Raw genomic sequence first — 19307 nt, 5'->3', positions numbered from 1 at the left:
CGCGCACTGTTAGAATTGTGATTAATCTCCCAATAAAACTCCCCTGGGACACGGGGCTTTTACTCTGAAGTGTGTGAGTCAATAGCTACTGATACTCATGTGTAACCTATAAATCCATCCCCGTGTCCATTCTTTTAATAATTCATAAAGAGGTGGACTAGAATGCTGCATTTTGAGGGTAAATTTACCACAAAGAAGCAAATGTTGTTCCTAAAACAGATTGCAGCTCGTTTTAATACAGTCCCTTTTATCTAAATGACATGGAAACCTGCTCCCAGAGGGATTTCCACCCAGCTGAGAGTCTCTCCCCAGGGCTGCCGCCAGTGCTTTCTGCATTATTCTGCAGAGAAATGAACACACAAACCAACCGCAAGCATCAACATTCACCACCAAATCCCCCAAAAAACGAAACAAAAAGGTAGCAAAACTTTTGGCACGCGGCTTTTTCTGGTAGTAAATTTTGCAGCACACAATGACTCATGTGGTAATATTGACAATGGCTGTTTTTTTGCGCGCAGAGCGAAGGTCCAGACTTTTTGTTTTACTCAGGATGTCCTGTCTGAGCGGACAAAGCGGACATGGAACAAGGAAGAGAGATGTGGAGTCTGCACACTGCTGAGCTGGCCGACAGACTGAGGAACAGATTCCTGTTGACACAACTTTCGGCGTGAGCCGTGTTTGCAGCGATTATGTTACAGAAAAGCCGCCGAGGCTCCGCGGCACATTTACAGCAAACACGGCGGACCGGGACATGAGCGATGAAACATTTATGATTTTATCATTTTACTCAACTTGCACACAGACAAGCAAAATGTATGTCATTTAACCCTTGTTTTTTTTCTTTAATAATTTACTCTGGTCTGGAGGATGTGAATTGATTTCCTCTGCTAAGCCTATAGATTACTGGTGACCCACAAACACATTGACTAGAAAACACTCCAGCGTCTGACCCTGAATTAGGCCTCCAGCAGAAATCCTGAAAGTGCTAATCCACAAGATCCATGTTTTTTGCCTGTTTTTGACAACAACTGAGCACTCTGGGTATTTTTAGAGTGGCGGCATTACGACATTTTTTGGGAGGGATTTCAAAGGATAATGTCAGTATATTTTATCAGGGATGCAAAGATTCAGGAAAACATCAAATGGCATGCAATTCATTCACATTCAATCAAAAGATTAGTGTGAAAAAAAGACAAAAACATTTTACCGTTATCCTAAAGTTTGGGCTCTCATATTTTCACACTAGTTACATTCGGCCATTGATGATTTCCATGCAGAGTGCTTGAAGGGTAGCGTGTATCCAGTGCCTTGCTCAAGGACACGGTGGCATATGGTCATGGAGGGGAATTGCATTTGAACCGGCAACCTTGTTGTTGAACGACGGCCTGCTGTCCCAAGGTGAGTTCATAGAAACGTGAATAGAGCGACAGCTGAAGGGTTTTTTAATTTACATTTTACAGTTATCAGTAAAATTGGCTTCATACTGAGATTGTAGTAATTTTTGGTAGTAACTATTTCAGTTTTGCAAAAATATGGACAATTTCATAATGCACTCCAACAAAGAAAAAAACTGATCCATGATCCACTGAGAGATGAAGAAAGGCCGAACACACTGCCATAGACATTGGAAATGTTCTTCAATTCACTTCAGAGTTCTGATTGGCGAGGATTCAGATAAAGGGTATTAGGCTGAGCCATTAGCACATGAAGAAGAGCGAGGAAACACTTGTTCAAACATTAAATTCCTGTCTGTCTAACAGGATTTAGCCGACTTTTTACTTCCCATAACAACTCCTCGACTGTTTATAATATCTCAAAAATTCAGCGGCGAAAGCAGAGAAATGGGGGTTTTCGTCCACACAGTGTGACCATCCTGTCACAGACAACATCCTCCAGCACGTCAAACATGTGAAAAATTCAACCCAAAGACTCACAGTAATCCTGCCAGTTACTGAACGCTGACGTTATCCAATAAAGAAGGACAATTCCCAAATGTAGTTCTAAGAAGATAAAAAGAAAATAAGTGGTTCTCCTTGGTCAGAGCATACTTTGTTAATAATGTTGAGTTTAGTTGCTACAAACCTCCAGTGTACTTTGGAGTTCTTAATCTGGCTCCTTATGCTGGAAATAAACTTTTAATAAAGAAGCGTTTATGAGTTTCAGTCCTAATAGAGCAGACCTGGGCTCCATCAGGCCCGAGGGCCAGACGTAGCTCTTTAGCTCTGCTTGATCACTGATATTAATGACTTTATTGGTGAATGTTTTCCTCATTACTGGCTATCATTACATCATTGGTTGTGTCAGGCACCTCTGCTAGTGATTGATAACCCTCAAATCTAGTGTTTCACAACGGTTTTCCATTCCAAAGATGGTTCGTGCTTTTATAGACTTATTTACTAAACAAGACATTTTGAAAATTTTAATAATGATTTGCTGACAAAGGCTGAGAAAGAGAAAGTGATAGTTTAGTGACAGTTTTGGGAAAAGTCTGACACTCTCCTCTTGAGCTGCCAAGGAGAAGCAAGAATGTAGAATCATCATGATCCACATTATGAGAAGTGAGACCATTACGTCCGCATAAAACGCACTGATTCAGCCTGCTGCCGTTTCCCGTCACACACACCGAGCTGTGATCATGAGCTCCATCGCTCAGTCGATCTGCAGCCACAACCAGTCCGGCAGGAACTTTTCCAGCATCAGATTGTGTGAACCTGCATGACGGCTGTATCGCATATCCTAACCGGCAAGAGCTCCAGTTCAGATCTGTGCAAACAGAGTGAAACGAGGAAGACGGCGTGTGGGAAAGAGAAGCAGAAAATGCTGATGGACAACTTTGAAGAGAAAGCAGCGGCTCAGAGGAGAGGTGGGAACGCCTCCGCAGCTCGGGTCACACTGCCCGGACCACCTGGCGAACAGGGTGAGGCTGCTGATGGAGCCCGGTTTGGCGAAGGTGGTTAGGAGCTCGATCGACTCGGAAGCGCTGACCCCACTGCAGTTTGAGGCGGAGAGGGAACGAGGGGAGGCACATGTTGCTCTCACGAGGCCGCAGATCCAACAAAGCAGGGCCCAGCCTTTGTTCCGTATCGCTCGCACACGTCATGTCACTGGGTTTCCTCCACCACAGATGAAAGAGAACCTCTCCGTTCCTTTGTTCGGCGGTCTGTTTCCAGGTGAATTCTGTCATCCGTCAACCTCTCACACCACAATTACCTGTTTCTCACTGTCTGGGGCGACAAAGGGCCCGTACAGGATATCACACGCCGGCCATGCCTGCCTCACTATTGTTTGTTTTGTCCAGGAAACAGGATATTCACACAGAGTGGAGCGGGTCAGCTGACTCAGATTGTTTTTTTTTGTAAGAGTGCAGGAGTTCAGGACAATAATCCCATGTGTTTACAAGGTGCGAATATCAGGAGAAGGCAGAATGGAATCTCTTTAAATTATCCAAATAAACAGGAACAACTTGAGCAGGTCTTTTCCCTGGCCTGCGGACACCTCTGTTGACATGTCAACAGGAGTGTGGAGCCCAGCTGACTTCAGCAGAAGTCAGGACGCCTGCAGCACATGTGGGCAGAGGAGTCCGTGGAACCATTTGGATCAAGATTATTATAAAGTCTGTGTTTTCCCAGCTGAAATAAAGCATTTAGAAGATTCTTTTTTTTTAATGCATTGTTGAAGAAATTAATTTAGAACATTTTATAAAAAAATTGCAAATGATCTGACAAGCAGAAAAGCTGCGATCCCAAAATAAAACACAATTTGGTGCGTAAAATGAGTCTTAAATAAGCTGTAAGTAGCTGTGTTTGTGTGAGAAATGAAACGCACCTTGCTGTCTTTTGTTGGGGATCGGATCGCTCCCACTTTGTTGTCTGTCCGCAGCCGTCACCGGTCAGTCAAAGCAGCCGAAGCCCCCTCGTCCGGGTGGGAGACCCTCCTGCTCCTCCTGCTGCTGCTCCGCTGAGTCCAGCCGCGGGTCGGTGCGTAAAGTCCGGGAAGGGAAGCGGCGCAGGCTGTTCGGGCATAATAACCCGGTCTATCACACTCCGCACACAGCGAGTCCCATCCATTCACACTCCCCGCCTCCTCCTCCTCCTCTTCCTCCTCCCCCTCCTCCTCCTCCTCCTCCAGGATGGGACACATGGGTTTCCCTCCGCCGCGTCCTCAGCGCGCTGCTGGCGCCCAATGGAGGACCGTGAACGCATCACAGCAAATTAATAATAACAACCAAAACGCGTTTTCAGCAGTTTGCCTCCATATAATCATATAACTATATGTAATAATGGCCAATAACATAATACCTGACAATAATATAATAACAGAATTTTTTTTGGCCTCTTTCAATGTTACAAAGCCCATAATGTGAAAGATGTATTATAGTAGTGACATTTTGCCAGTAAGTTATGTCATTATAAAAGTAGGATTAAAAATCTTTTTTTAAAAAAACAACTTTCCCAATAATCTAATGATAACAATGTACAAACAAAACTGCATTTCTTTTACATAAAAGTTTTTTTTTTTTTGAGGTTTATTGAGTTTGCTCTTCAAAGGGTAAATGAGGTAGCTGTATTCATTCATTTGAGGTACATTTTCTGCAACTCTCTTAAAATTATTGTTTTAAAGAATATTTTATATTTTACTTCCTTTAAACTAAACTTCATTAATCAACTTGAGGAAAACGCCCTTTTCCAAATTTACCCACCCTATTTATAGGATGCGGAGATGCAGTGACAGCAGGTCGCTCTGGGGGGCTAGTGGGGGTCAAGGGTCATGCTCAGGAACCCACAGTGATGACCTATCCTCTGAGGGAATCGAACCTGCAAACTTCCGATCCTAATTCATTTTCTCTACCATCTCTAGACACTCTTAGGGCCCCAAGCGAGCGTCCCTTTCAGACACACTTTTTACAGTTCATGTTCTGGTTCTATAAAGAACAGACTGACTCAGAGTAACGTCACTACTTTTTAATGCAATGCTGCCGTACTTAGCTTGACTTTTCTGCAGCTGTGACAGAATGAAAGTGAAACTGAACTCTTCGTCTGCTTTATTGTTTTTTTGTTTTGTCTACTTTATTGACCCCTCTTAGGGAAATTATTTCTCCACTTAACCGTGCGCTGCCATGGCATGGTGCCCAGGGAGCTGTTGAGGGTCAAAGGTCATGCACAGGGACCCACAGTGGTGACTTTGTCAGCTGTGTCAGGACAGGGAAAATCCAACTTTTCCGACACGCTGAGTAATACACATGCACACAAATGACACAATGATCGTGGTCAATGGATTTTCTGAGCCACATTCACAGCTCTGCTCTAAACACAGCGATAGTGATGTAAAGGTCGCGCTGCCGTTCAGTTGCCGTGTGGCTCAAGAACAGTTTGGATGAATTAATTTATTTGTTATTGCAGTAGAGAATCGCACCAATCTACTCATCTGGCCCTCAGCTTGAGCGTAGAGCAAACACACAGAATTAGCAGACTTGAAGCGCCAGACGTTTTACAGAGAAAATGGAGAAATGAGAATACTGAACCGAATGACCTGAAACAGAAAAAAAAAACAAAAAACGCTGATGCTCTTGAGTAACTACTGTGTACACAGGCCCCTGTTTGCTGACATGTTTAATTTATTTATAATCCTGCTAAGCTGGCTAAAATTTAACTAAAAATGATTTTAAAAAGACAAAAAGCTCAGAGCAGAACGCTTCAAGCAGCTAAAATGGTTCGAACTGCCTAAAAAAAGTCACAAAAGGTGTATAGTAAAAGTGAGTTTGTGAAAACAAGCACAATACAACAGCTACAGGAGAAATGTTTTGGGACATTTCACTGTATTTTACATCAGATGGTTTTATTAAAACCGCCATTTCGTCAAGACTGTAGTCAAACAAATTTCCTGTTTCCGTTCAAATCAAACCGTCTCATTTCTGTTCATGATTTGAACTCGTGTAAAGAACCTTTCCTCGTGTTTTCACGTCTGTAGGAGACCTAAGGTGAAACATTTTGAGCATATAGTCGACTGTCGAGCGAGAAAGGGAAGGAAAGGAGTGCCACACTGTTGGTGTTTCACCGCCGGCCGAACAATGGAAAGAGCCTGTAATCCTCAGAAAGTGCAGCAGAAAGGAAATGGGAGGGATGAAACAGTCCGGTTTGGTGAACCGAGTGTCACGAGCGGCCACAAGGCTATCTCTGCTGCACACACACACTCACACACACACACACGCACAGGGGCCAGAACAAAAAGAAGCAAACAAAGAGGGGTGTCCGTGCTGGAGGGACGGTCCGGCTGCGTTACTGGAGCTAAACGCTTCCTTCAATATCTAAACGAGTCACCCCGGGGACGGCGCCCGCCGCACCCGCCTCCACCCCTCACACACTAGTGAGGGTTTCTGCGAGCCCTTGATTAGGCTCACCCCAGTGCCATGTGTGCACCCCCCCTCCCACCCCTCTCCCCCCCTCCTCGCCAAATCTGTGCTTGGCCTGGGCTCCCAGAGAGATTAGCCCTCTGGCTATTGTTCTGATGACACTTCATATAAAATAGTCCCTCATTACCATAACACAATGAGCGCGCCGCATTAGTCGACCGTGTGTGTGTGTGTGTGTGTGTGTGTGTGTGTGTGTGTGTGTGTGTGTGTGTGTGTGTGTGAACAGTGTTCTTGTGATATCCCCCAAATTATTTTTTAACATGTGCAAGAAAAACACAATATGTTTGAAAAAGAGACATGATTGGGAGGCCAACGGGACAGAGCGGAACAGACGTCCAATCAGACACAAAACAGCAAATTGTTGTTGCATAAATTAACCAGGAGAGACAATGTGAAGATGCGAATTGTCAGTCAGGGAGCTGTGTGTGCGTGCAGGAGGAGGAAGCGATGAATTTTAAGCGCAGGAGGATTATGTTGCGTTCGAGGAACAGATGTTAACACGGAGAGGGTCTTCCCTCCTGAGAGAGGCCCCCCGACTCACACACCGACCGGAGTCTGTGAGCATCCTGTCCTCCCAGGCCTCAGTCGTATATTGCCCCCCCCCCCCCCCCCCCCCCCCCCCCACTACAGATTAACACCCCCTCCACCCCCCACCCCCCACCCCCCTGCTATCAGCCTTGACCTTGATGGACTGGTAATGTCGTCCTCCTTTGTGCTCTGACAGACATTAACTCTCTTCAACTCCTCTCCAAAGAAAACTTCATGCCTTCATGAGTGCTCCACGTAAACAAAGAGCGGATGACAATAAGTAACATCCACAATAAGTGAGCACTGACCCCCCCCACACCCTCCTCCTCCTCCTCCTCCTCCTCCTCCTCCTCCTCCTCCTCCTCCTCTAAGCAGGTCAGCTGTTGTGTTGCCATCCTTGTGCCACCAGTCTTCTTTCTTCCCGATAGTTTGATCATTTCAGTGCGTCTTTAGTGTTTTCCAGGTCAGGAAGGATACATTAGAGCGGGGGTGTCAAACATAAGGCCCACGGGCAAGAAGCGGACCGGGCTCGCCAAACCACCGAGCAAATGGTGAAAATTTCAAAGTGAGTTTTTAAAAACATGCATAATGCAACAACTATAGGACCAGGTAGTATCATTAAAATTGTCTTTGTGTTGAGATTATATCAATTTTCACTATTTATTGTTTGGTTTTGTGAAATCAAAGTGAACTTTGTGGATTTTATGATTACTATGGCACCAGTTTAGTGACTCGAGATGAAATCAGGCTGTATGTGGGCCCTGAACTCAAATCTTTTTGATATCCGGGATTTAAAGTCTGGCCCCTTGTCGCTCCTTGGAAAACAAAGAGTATCTTCTTTGAAAAGTAAGTCAGAAAAATCAGTTTGATCATTCAGTTGTATAGGTCATTCTCTGAATCAAAATTTAAAAAAAAAAAGGCTTTTTCAACTCTCACTTATTTAACATGTGCAGAATTTTACAGTCTGTATAAATAAAAACCAATAAATCTCATTTGTACTGAATAAAAAGTGAAACTGAGCATATTTTCATGATAAAAAGAGGTTAAAATTCTCATTGGACGTCTTAAGCTTTCCCAACACAGCTATCTCATTTTAACACTGAATTGTATCTGAAATCCTCCAACAGATTCTATAAACAGTGAAGTATTTTTGAGCTGCTATTAACTTTATGGTTAGATTTTTAATGTCTATAGTGCTTATTTAATCTTTTTAATTGCTGACCTGCAATTTTAGGCCACTCTTTCACATATTAGATGTTATTAAGCATTTTTAAATCTACTACACTCCATTTTTAACTTATATTTCTATGGGTATGGGCTTCATACCTCAGTGTCTTTATGTTATACATAAAAAAGAACGAAAGCAAAATTGTACAGAATGAATACTCACACACACGCAGAAGAATGAGGCCTAACATGATTAATGATTATCTGATTGAATTGAACTAATAGTGTTATCATTATCTGTGATTGATGACTGCAGTTATTTTATTTACCTTCTGCCTCCAAGACAAACTCTTACATTTGCTAATGTTAACCCTTCACCCAGCAATTGTTGAAATATTCAGAAATTAAGAAAATGTCAAGGCCTGTTTTGTGACTTTGACTTTGACAATGTCAATTACACATCACATCATTGAAAACAGAAAAAAATATATATATCCATGAAGAGGCCATAATACAATTTACGACAAAAACTCACAATAATGAACTACTGAGTTATTTACTAGTTTTTTCCCATGATTCACTGCTGTGAAATGAAAATCTCTCATGAGTTTTTGACCTGATTCGTTCATTTCGAATTAGCAGATGTAACAAGATATCCCGACTCTAAATGCTCTAAATGCAACACAGTGAGCATCTTTCATTCGGTCCAGTAAACATGACATGAGAAAATCACAAAACTGCCTCCTGCACTGTGAACCTTATCTCTACGATCGCTTTATCTCATTTGTGGAGCCCACTTCCTTTTGATAAACGTTTCTTTACTCTGTGTTGGTCGGATGAAACGTTTCTGCTGTGGTTTTGTGCCGGAGAGGGCCTGATGTGAGTGTGTGTGTGTGTGTGTGTCTGTCCTCATGTGACTGCTGGGAGAGAAAACCTTCGCTCTGCTTGACCTCAAGTGTCCTGAATCTAAACTTTTTCGTGAAATTGTGATATCATGGATGTAGGAGCGAAGGGCAGGGGGAGCCTTGTTGTGTTTTGGCAGCTCGTCTTCCAACCTGCCGTGTTGAACGCCGCCCGGGAATCGAAGGTTCAGGAGGATTCCACCGAGCTGTGAAGAGGCAGACCCAACAGCACGCTGTGTGAAAATGCAGCAGAGAAATACAGCTGTGTGTAAAGGACCCGGTTTCATCCACTGCGTGACATTTTCACAGTTTGACTCAGGCTTTTTCAGGTCACTCTCTCATGTGCAGGTTGCCGCTGTAGTGCCACCGTGTGGAGGAAATGGGACAGTCAGAGAGCCCTTCTGGTGCAAAATATCTTGAAATGTCCCAGAAATGTTCTCCTATAGCGGTTGCATGATGCACGTTTTTACAAACTCACCCTGACAGTCTGGCTCTGAGGCTGGTTTGATAGCAGTGAGGGAGAGAGACCGTCCGCGGCAGCAGCGCTGATCTCTCAGCTCAGGTCTCACAGTTTTGTTGTGTTGTGTTTGAAAGTTTTCCTTTTACATGTATTTTCTGTAGTTAATTCAGTTTAGTTAGATTTTCCCAAACGAGTGTGTGAGGTGAAATGGCCTTGGATGTTACTGTGGCTGTGATTTGACTTCTGGCTGGAGAAACTTTGGTTCCCTCTAGTGGACATTTTCCCTTCATACCTGATTAGAACCTCAAACTGTACTGTGTGTGTGTGTGTGTGTGTGTGTGTGTGTGTGTGTGTGTGTGTGTGTGTGTGTGTGTGTGTGTGTGTGTGTGTGTGTTCTTGTATTTCTATCCTTGTCGGGGCCAAATGTCCCCACAAGGATAGCAAAACGTGGAACGACGTGCCTTGTGGGGACCTTTTTCCGGTCCTAAGTAGGAGAAACAGTGTTTTCTTGACCATGTTGTTGTTACTGAAAAAAGTAAAAGTGCAAAAACATTTCTTTAGGGTTAGGCTTTGTTGTGGTGTGGGTTAGGGTTAGGGTAAGGGTCAGGGTTAGGGGCTAGACATGAATGGGAGTCAATGGACGGTCCCCACAAGGATAGAAATACAAGACTGTGTGTGTGTGTGTGTGTGTGTGTGTGTGTGAGGCAGTAAGTGACTGAGAAAGCTGCAGAAATTAACACACACACACACACACACACACACACACACACACACACACACACACACACACCCTTTAAAGCGAACACCTGGGGTAAGGCTGAAGATGAAGTTTTATCGCTTCAGGCAAAGCATGATGGGAAAAAGACAGTAATTCTGCTGTTGTTCTCAGCTCCATGCTCGTCAGTGTGTGCACGTGCATGCTTGTGAATTAATGCTGTTCTCTCATGTTGTCTTTGCCTCCGCTGTGAGTGCACGTTTCTTTTTACTGACTTGTGGCAAAACACAGGACCAAATGTCAAAGGTTGAAGCAGCTGCTTTGTTCTCCATAACGCCGCAGCGTGTGACTGGATACCCTAAAAGAGCAGGAGCACACACAGTGTCACGGTACAGCTTCCTTCCATTCTGCCCCTTCACACCCGTCTGACAAACAGAAAGAGAAATCTTGACTTTTTATCAACATGCTACCTCCACACATATTCGTCATGATCAAAAGCAACTGTGTGTGTTTCATGTTGGATCACACGCCGTCTGTTTTTGCAATGAAACCACACACACATGTTTCAGAGGACAATGGCGAGCGCGTGGACTTTAGTATGAACAGACGACCAAGTTGGACTCGCAGCAAGTCACAGATGCGGCCTGAGCCGAGCTAAAGCAGGGTGAAAGGAATGATCCAAAGATTCAGTGTGATCAGGACGACCCTGAACACCTTCACTGGATACAGAGAGACATATGGTGATTTAAAGCCACAAGCGTGAACTGATCATTTCATTTAACGTAAAGGTGTGTAATAACCAATAATGTAATAATTTGAGCATTTTATAGCGTAATAAAATCAATAATGCAACAACGCTATTGTAATAAGATTTTTGACTGAATATCTTGGAAATAGCAGGGTTTTTTTTTATAGATTTGATGCTTATCAGAAAAAGAAACAGAGGATGGGGTAGTCATCATACTCATTCATTTTAAATACAGACACATCATGGATTTTCGTGCATTCATTTCAGAATGTTCAAAACTCTGACATTATTGGTCGTTATGTGGTGCAAACTGTTTCATAGCATGCAGCGACCGGAGCAACTAAATAGAAACGGAACAGACTTTCGTGAAGTCCAGCGTGGATGGTCGAGGAACAGTCGATGTTAAAGTCTTTTTTCTTTCTCTGTCATGTGACCTCTGAGTTCAGTGCAGCGGAGGAGGAACCAGCCCACCACTTGGGGCCAGGACAGAGCGACAGGCGACTGGAGAGGAAACGAAAATAGCACTTTGGGGGATCTGACAGCAGATGGGGGCTAAAGATAAAGAGGACAGAGGAGGGTCTGTTGGAGATATGAAAAAAAAAAAAGAAAAGAAAAAACTTCTATGGTCTTTTATTTAGCTTGAAAACTTTTGGGAGCCAAAGCCAGTCGGTTCAAGATAAGGCCATCTTTGTCTGTTAGATACAGTATAACGACCGCGGGCATCTGGGAACACAGTATATGTTTTAAGCATTGGATTTGCTTTTTAAAATTTTTTTTCTCTTCTTCGTTCGAGCAAATTTGTAAGTTTACAGCAAAAATCATATTTCCAGGCGTTCCCGGCTCACTCGGTCCAGGTCGCTGTCCTGTGAATGACTCATTATTGTTGGGTGAGAACACAAGACGTGGGCTTGAACTGCTCTTTTGTTGTCTGACAGCTGGCCTCCAAACAAGCTGCGTCCCGACACACCGAGCAGCAAAATGAGTTTTTATGCCTCACTCAGTTATGGAGCGTGAAGAAACGGATAGAGAGTGGGAGGGTTTCTGTTTTTTTTTTTTTTTTTCCAGTGAAGAAAACTCATTTCTTGGGCCTTGATTAGCTGAACGATGACGTGTCGAGCTCTGATCGTGAGAGCTTCTGCTTTTTTTTTATCTGACATTCAGAAATAAGCTTACATTTCGTATTGTTTCCTCTGAAAACCTCTTTGGGGAAGTTACGAAACTGTTTGTATATTCTCCGAAAATAGACGAGTGGCGCCGTGTTGTGAAAATCCTCAGTGAGGATTGTGTGTGTGTATGTGTGTGTGTGTGTGTGTGTGTGTCTGTGCGTGTGGGACGGTGACGAAACAGCAGCAATAAGAAAAGCACCATTTTTAGAGATACGTTTCGGAATAGAAATGACTGAATCACGACCTGTGCTTCCTGTTTTGTTTTTTGTTTTTTTTGTTTTTTTTTTATCAGTGTCTTCTTTTCCAGGCTTGGAAAGTTAAAGTTCATGCTGGTTTTAGTCATTTTCCTGATGTGTCAGTGTGTTCCAGAAACATCTGCCCACCTGCAGATGTGTGTGGCAACAAGACACTTCACTTCATGCAAACATGCATCATGGAGGGAGGACGGCTCATTAAGGAGGAAGATGCTCTAAAATGCTTCCTAAAAAAGGATTGAGTGGAGTTTGCGTGTTCTCTCTCTGCATGTGTGCGTTTTGGATTGCGGAAGTCTCTGCTCTGCATCGATCATGTCGCTGTGAAGCAGCGTGGCGGGTGTATGCATTGATCATGCGTCTTCAGTTTTCCAGTCCCAGCTCACCTGCAGGCTCACACACCTGGTGTGAGCTGCTCCGCGGCAGGAGGGGGGGGCCAGATCTGACGCTTTGTGAGCGAAGTGGGCGAAATGGGGCTTAAAGAGAAGCAGCTCAGAGCCTTTCTCTGGTGTTTGACCCGCTGCTGATGTGGATCTCACCTCCACCTGCTGACCTGGAATGTTTGTGCTCAGTTTTCTTCTTTTTAGTCTTCATCACATGGACACACACACTCACACACACCCTCTCAATATCTCCTTTTTCTCCCGATGGTCTGAATAGAAAAGTCAGTGTTAATGTTGACGAGGTCTCAGTGTGTCTTCACACATGAGGTAAGACAAACGCTCTCTATGGAAGACCAGGGTGAACAAGGACACGGACCCTGTGGGGGGAATATGACAGTTTGTTTTGTGGTCGAGAGCTGGTATCAGCGCTTTGAAACAAATGTGTGTGTGTGTGTGTGTGTGTGTGTGTGTGTGTGTGTGTGTGTGTGTGTGTTTGTGTGAGTGTGTGTGTGTTTAAGCTTCGGATACATAGAAACTTATTTGTCTTCAACACAAGTGTTGTACTTAGTGGCAGAGAAATCAAAAGCAGGACATGTTTAGCACTTGATCTGCGCTGATACACACACACACACACACACACACACACACACACACACAAAGGATGAAAAGGCACTTTCCATACTTAATTTTGATGAAACTGAATATTGTAATAACATTTAAGTGATGAAATGATGATTTTACGGTGTGAAGAGTTGAGTAAAATGCAGTCAAAACATAAAGACACAACCATTCATTCATTTCAATGCTCTATATAATTCCTAAATTCATTACTGAATCATTAATTTACTGCAATATCTTAATGAAATATCATAAACACAATCACTATGAAAGTACCATATGCTGCTAATTCAATCTTGCGTATGCTGATCCAGGGAATAGAAAATAAAAATCACATTTTTCTGGTTGTAGAATGTTTTCTCTTCCTGTTTGTGATGGATGTAGCTGTGTTAACTATTCCATCTTCATTCTTCACTTCATGCAAAGCTAAGAAGATCTGAGCTGAACCAGCAGCAGAAACCTGCTTATCACATTATATTTGATGGAATACTAATTGATATTCACCTTTTTTTCTCTTGATAAGTAAAATAAATTAAAATCTGATAAAGAGTGTAAACTTTAAATGGTTACGAACCTTCTTTACGGTGAGTCTGTGTGACTAAATGATGTCCTTAGTCTAAACATGTCCTCTGCTTCACATCCAGTCTGGGGTGTATTATGAATTCATGAAAATGTCAGTCTGTGCACCATCGCCGTGGTAACTAGTTCTTCTGCACATGTGAGAGTAGATGGACAGGAAGAACGATGTTTTCCTACAGAGTGTCAGGACTTCCAGGCCAGATTCTCCTGGAACTTGGTGGTTTTAGAGTTGAAACTCACAGTAATATCAATCGACCATACGAATGTCCGTGTGTTTGACATTGGTAATGCTGATAGTGCAGTGTTCTCTGTGTGCATGTGTGTGTGTGGTTTCATCGCAGAAACAACCAGCAGCACCCAGTCGAGGTGGAAAATGAGGAATTCTTTGTTTTCGGTGTTTTTCGGTCCGTTTCTGTGTAAAATCATTTTCAAACACTAGCTGTGTAAATTCTGAATTTTATCTTCATATGAAACACAAAATCAATGTGCTTTGACTTGAAACGTGTAAACGGGGCTCAGTTTTTATTGGCTATCAAGCAACTTGAAGTTAAGCTGAATGTGCATAAATCCCAACAGAATTCTTCATTACAACTGTATTCACAATATAATGTAATATTGGATAAATAAATATAATGCACCTTCATGGTTTATCTTCCAAAGTGTTGCTTTCTAGAAAAAAATACCTCATTAACTTAAACGATTGTAATATTTGTTGATTGTTAAAATATTATGGTTCTTTTATTGCTTTGTTTTTGTCCCTTTCTTGACATTACATTTTCTCAAGCAAGCAAATTATCCAGCATGATCTTTGATATTCTTTATTCACATTTGTCCCTGAAGATATTATTCACACAAAAAACGTAGTATTTCTATCAATGTTTTCATTCAGAATTTTTTTTTAAATAAAATTTTGTGGCACTTAATTTCAATGAGATTTGATACGTAAAGAAACTGAAAATATCATATATTTTATAGAATTTTCCATCCATACTGTACGAAAGGGGTATACTTAGAATAAATTGAGATCAGAATGCATCTTTGAGTATAACTTTCATTAAAGCACCAACTTTTCAAGAAAACAAAGCTAATATGAATTTACCTAAATTAAAGCAATCAGCTCTTTTATTTCTGTTTATACTCACCTTCTCGCCTTCATTTTTTTTAGGATCTGAAAGGTTTCATCTCAACATAAACTGGTTGCATCAACCACAAAGTCATTTGTCGATGTTTTGAATAAGTTTCTTAATGTTTTTTTTTCTTCCCGTGCAAACCAGATTGTTTTCGGTGCTGCATATGCTCATATATACCCTTTTATATGCATGTAGCAGAGCGCCGGAGCGGTTGAGAATAGAAATAATGTGCCAAACCACAACGTATCCTGTCTGGTCGCTGGAGTCATGTTATGAGTGAAACATGATTGTGTCACATCAGGAAGTTGAGAGTCTTTAAAAGGAGCTTATTCCTCAAAACAAAACTGCAGAGAGGCCAGAGCATGAAAATGAAGAGGTAAGAAAACCTCCTCTCTTTATTTCTTGAGCTTTCTGTGCTTCCTGGGTTCGTCCCAAAGTTCACCCATGTTGTTCCCATCTGCCCTTTTCCCTGGTTATCGGCCGCTGAATGAGTGCGCAGTATTTCCCCATCCTGGCGATTGGCAACACATGAGCCGTGTGCAGCAGCTCCACAATATTTATCTGTGGCCGCCGTTAAATGCCGAGTGTGGAGAATCTGCTTTCTGCGGTTTTCACAGAGGAACTGCATGGAAAGTGTCGCTCATTTTGAAATCTACAATCACCAGATTGTGCCAGTGATTTAAGTGCAGGCACAAAGCGTGAGCTCGCTTTTTCCACATGCATCAGAGCTGACTGACGTCCTGTTCTTTTACTCTGAGGAATATTTTTTTACCAATCAAAACCTTCATTATTCTGGAAGATGCTTGATGTGGAAACCAAATTTAACTGTTTATCAGGCCCGTATTGACTTTGACTTTGGTGAAAAGTGTGATCGCTGTTAGAAAATATAGGCTTGGACTACGCTTATAAACTCTGATGGGTCAAATGTGCAGCAGAGTAAAGCAAACTGATCTGTTTAATTCAATAAAGGTAGAGGCATCATTTTAGGTAAAATACTTTATACTTTTTTTCAGCCTTTATTCTATGTCTCAGTATTTAATATGCTGCAGAATCCTATAAAGCCTGTTAGCTTCCTACAGTATTTAGTGAGAAGTTACATACTGAAACAAAATTTACGTAACTTCCATTTCTATGCAGCTTATTATCTTACAGACGGCCACACATACTGTATGAAGAAAGAGCACTGAAGGGACACATTTTTAAGCACAGAGACATTAACATCATCTGCATACGTGTCTGTTTGTATCACAAATCAAGCAGTTACCATGAAAATTGTGCGACCTTGCCATCTGCTCAGGGTACAAGCCTCACAGTAATGATAATAGTATGAAAACTTTGATTTTGGTTGGATAAACATGTAAAACCACCCCCTTTCAGGAATAAATTCTATTTTTGACCAAGCTGAAGAAAGCTCAGAATCTAAAGTGGTTATGTGGAACAAATGGCATCCAAGACACACCGTGGCATTGTGAAGGAGCGGAGTTTCTGCGAACTGTTAGGCTTTAATTTGTCTAAAAATAAAAGACGCTGGAGTCTCTCTGACGAGCCGGGCTTATTAGTGCGATTATCACACAGCTGCACAGGCTGAGGGGATTTGGAGAGGTTTTATCAAAAGGATCAGTTTGTGCAGGAATGCCTCATCCTGACAGCGTGTGCACTGCCAGATCCATTTCAGTTTGTCTGCCTCACAATCTGGATCCTCTCAATAGGAGCAGAGCATTATTTCACATGAGTAGACCTGTGAGGTGATGAGATGTTTTCCCGAACGCCGCGGACCTCACAGCGGATCGCTTTTTGGGAGTCTGGTGGTTGGTAATCCACGTCAGCTTACCTCCGAACCGCTCCGGAGTATGGAGGCTAAACCAATTTAGGCTTAATGACATTACCAAACTGATTTGGCCAACATTGGTGGGCTAATTAACAGACTTAAGAGTTCAAGGATTTTCTGAGCTCAGCTAAAGATCTCGCTTAGGCAACAAAAATGTCTTTCAAGGCTGCAACAAGCTGTTCTATGACTTTATGGTATTTGTAAGGCAGTGGGTTATATGCAGAATCTCTGAGGGGGCAGTGAAAACTTGTCCAAAAATCAAAAAACAAAATCAAATTTTATTTGCATAGCCCTTTACACACAAAAAGTGACCAAAGTGCTTTACAGTGAGATAAAAGCAATAAAATCATAACAACTAAAACAAATAAAACGGATGGTACAAATTGAAATTTTGTCCATGATCAATTGAAAGGAGCTTTGAAAATAAAACAGATAAAATACAATTAAACCAAAGTGTCCAAGGTAATGCTAACAGCTGAGCTTTGATATTACCTCTCAAGAACAGCTGTGGTTTATCTTGGAAGCTGGCTCCCACTAATAAATATACATGGTTATTATTGCTCATGAGCAGCAGTTAGTGAGCTACTAATGATCAACGTAAGCCAACTCCTGTGGATTTTACAGGATCAAACTATTTCTCTGGATTAGTTCAGTTCTCTAGCTTTAGCATTTCTTAGGCAAATGTTTACAATTCTGAAAAAACTTTTGTCAGCATAAAGTCTAAAATCTTAAGCCACAGGAATGAAAAACATTTTTTAAAGCATATAGCTGTAAAACCTCAAAAGAAAAAAAAAGAATAAATAAAAAGAGAAGCTAAAGGCTAACCAAATGCTAACTTATCCAAGTTTGGACATGAGCTTTGAATAATGGTTGGTTTTTAAAGAGGTTTTTCATGGTTTGTGAAAAGCTTTTCCTTAAAATATGCCTGTGGTTCACATTGTCAATGAGCTCTATGCCATAAATATACATGATTATTATGGTTCATCAGCAACACTAAGCTAGCAATAACACAAGCTCTCACTTGTGGAAAATGGTGACATTAAATTTCAGTTTGTTCATTCTTTTTCAGTTTTATTTTTAATCATCCATTAGCTCTTATCAGCTTTTTCTAATGCTTCCTTTTACATCCCGGAGCGAAGACGGCTGAGGGTTATCACGGGTCAGTGTCAGTGCGTAAAAAATGGCAGCCTGCTAACAATGATGGTCTTGATTCTGACTCGTGTTCCAGCGGGTCAGCATTTTTAACCAAGCAGGGCATGAGGCCTGAGACCCCAGCAGCCAGAACCCACCATCAAATTAGTCACTTAAAATATGTAGTTATTGTTTTCAGCATTTCTGTAATTTAAGTGCAAACGGACATCCTTTTCGAAACTTTGAACTGAAAACGCTAAAATGACGAGTTTTCACTTGAAACACTGTCGTGTCAACAGGGCCATGGTCACATTTGTCCACTCGAGCTGCGAGAAAAGTGATAAGAGCAACATGAAAAGTCAGAGAAAAATGTTAATTCACAAATACTTGAGTGGAAGCTTCAGGGAGATGCTGCAGATGAGCTGAAGAGCCACATGTGGCCACATAGCAGTGAGGAGCAAACCTCCTCCTGAAGCCTCCAAGCAGAATTTTTTCATGTCGTTCTCAATTAGGGTTTAATGAAAGTGCAGAACTAAGTCTACAGCAGCCTGTAGCAGCTTTAGGAGGACCTTTCTATGGATGAATCAGTAGGTGGGGCTGCGTCGAATCCAAATCCATCTTTCTGTTTCGTTCACAGAACAATACCACAGCCTGAGTGAAAGAATCCCAGTCATGACATTGCGCTGGACCCAGGAGGACTCAGGAAAACTCCATCCACACATTAGGGTGTTGCTTGGCCGGCCTTGTTAACTCCTCCCCCTCCTGTTCGCCCCTGGGTGGGCTCGGGCCTTCAGCTCTCCTTTGGACCTCCGTGGCGCCCTTCGAGCACCCCCGTCTTCCCGCCCCTGCAGACCCTGACGTCACGGGTCCATCGCCGCCGGTCCAACCTGTGGTTCAAGACGAAAGGAGGACGGCGAGAGGAGGACGGCCGAGCTCCAGCGGCGCCCGCACACCCCGCTTCCATCGGCTGGACGTCCATGGAAGTCCTGAAGGTAAGACCACCGGCGCCGAGGTGTCCTGGACATCCTCTGCATTCAGCGCTTCTTCAGATTCTCCGCTCAACACCAATTTGGACTTTGGCTCCAGGAATTCTTGTCAGGTTCCGAGATACAAACACGGCTCTTTGACTGTGGTAAATCCATCGGGCGGATTAGCTCTCCACAGAATTCCTGTTTCCAGACATTTGGCATTCAGCTCATTTAATCCTATTTGCTCCACTACATTGACATATTTTCATTCATTTCATTCCTGGCAGGATCAACCCGACACTCAAAACAAGAAAATATGAAGTA

At 42.6% G+C, this 19307-nt stretch overlaps 1 protein-coding gene across 1 annotated transcript in view; it reads right to left on the bottom strand.

The window, feature by feature from the left end:
• The window catches only part of frmd4ba (FERM domain containing 4Ba), a 46322-nt gene extending 42268 nt beyond the window's left edge, over window positions 1–4054 (bottom strand). The window contains exon 1 of the mRNA XM_030091501.1: window positions 3826–4054. The gene's annotated coding sequence lies outside the window, so the exon portion shown is untranslated. The remainder of the gene's footprint in view (window positions 1–3825) is intronic.
• Between the last annotated feature and the right edge of the window lie 15253 nt (window positions 4055–19307).

Source organism: Salarias fasciatus, chromosome 5 (genome assembly GCF_902148845.1).
Source record: "Salarias fasciatus chromosome 5, fSalaFa1.1, whole genome shotgun sequence".
In the NCBI taxonomy this organism is placed as follows: Eukaryota; Metazoa; Chordata; class Actinopteri; order Blenniiformes; family Blenniidae; genus Salarias; species Salarias fasciatus.
Note: the sequence above shows the minus strand (reverse complement) of the source record. Positions and strands in the feature narration are given on the sequence as shown.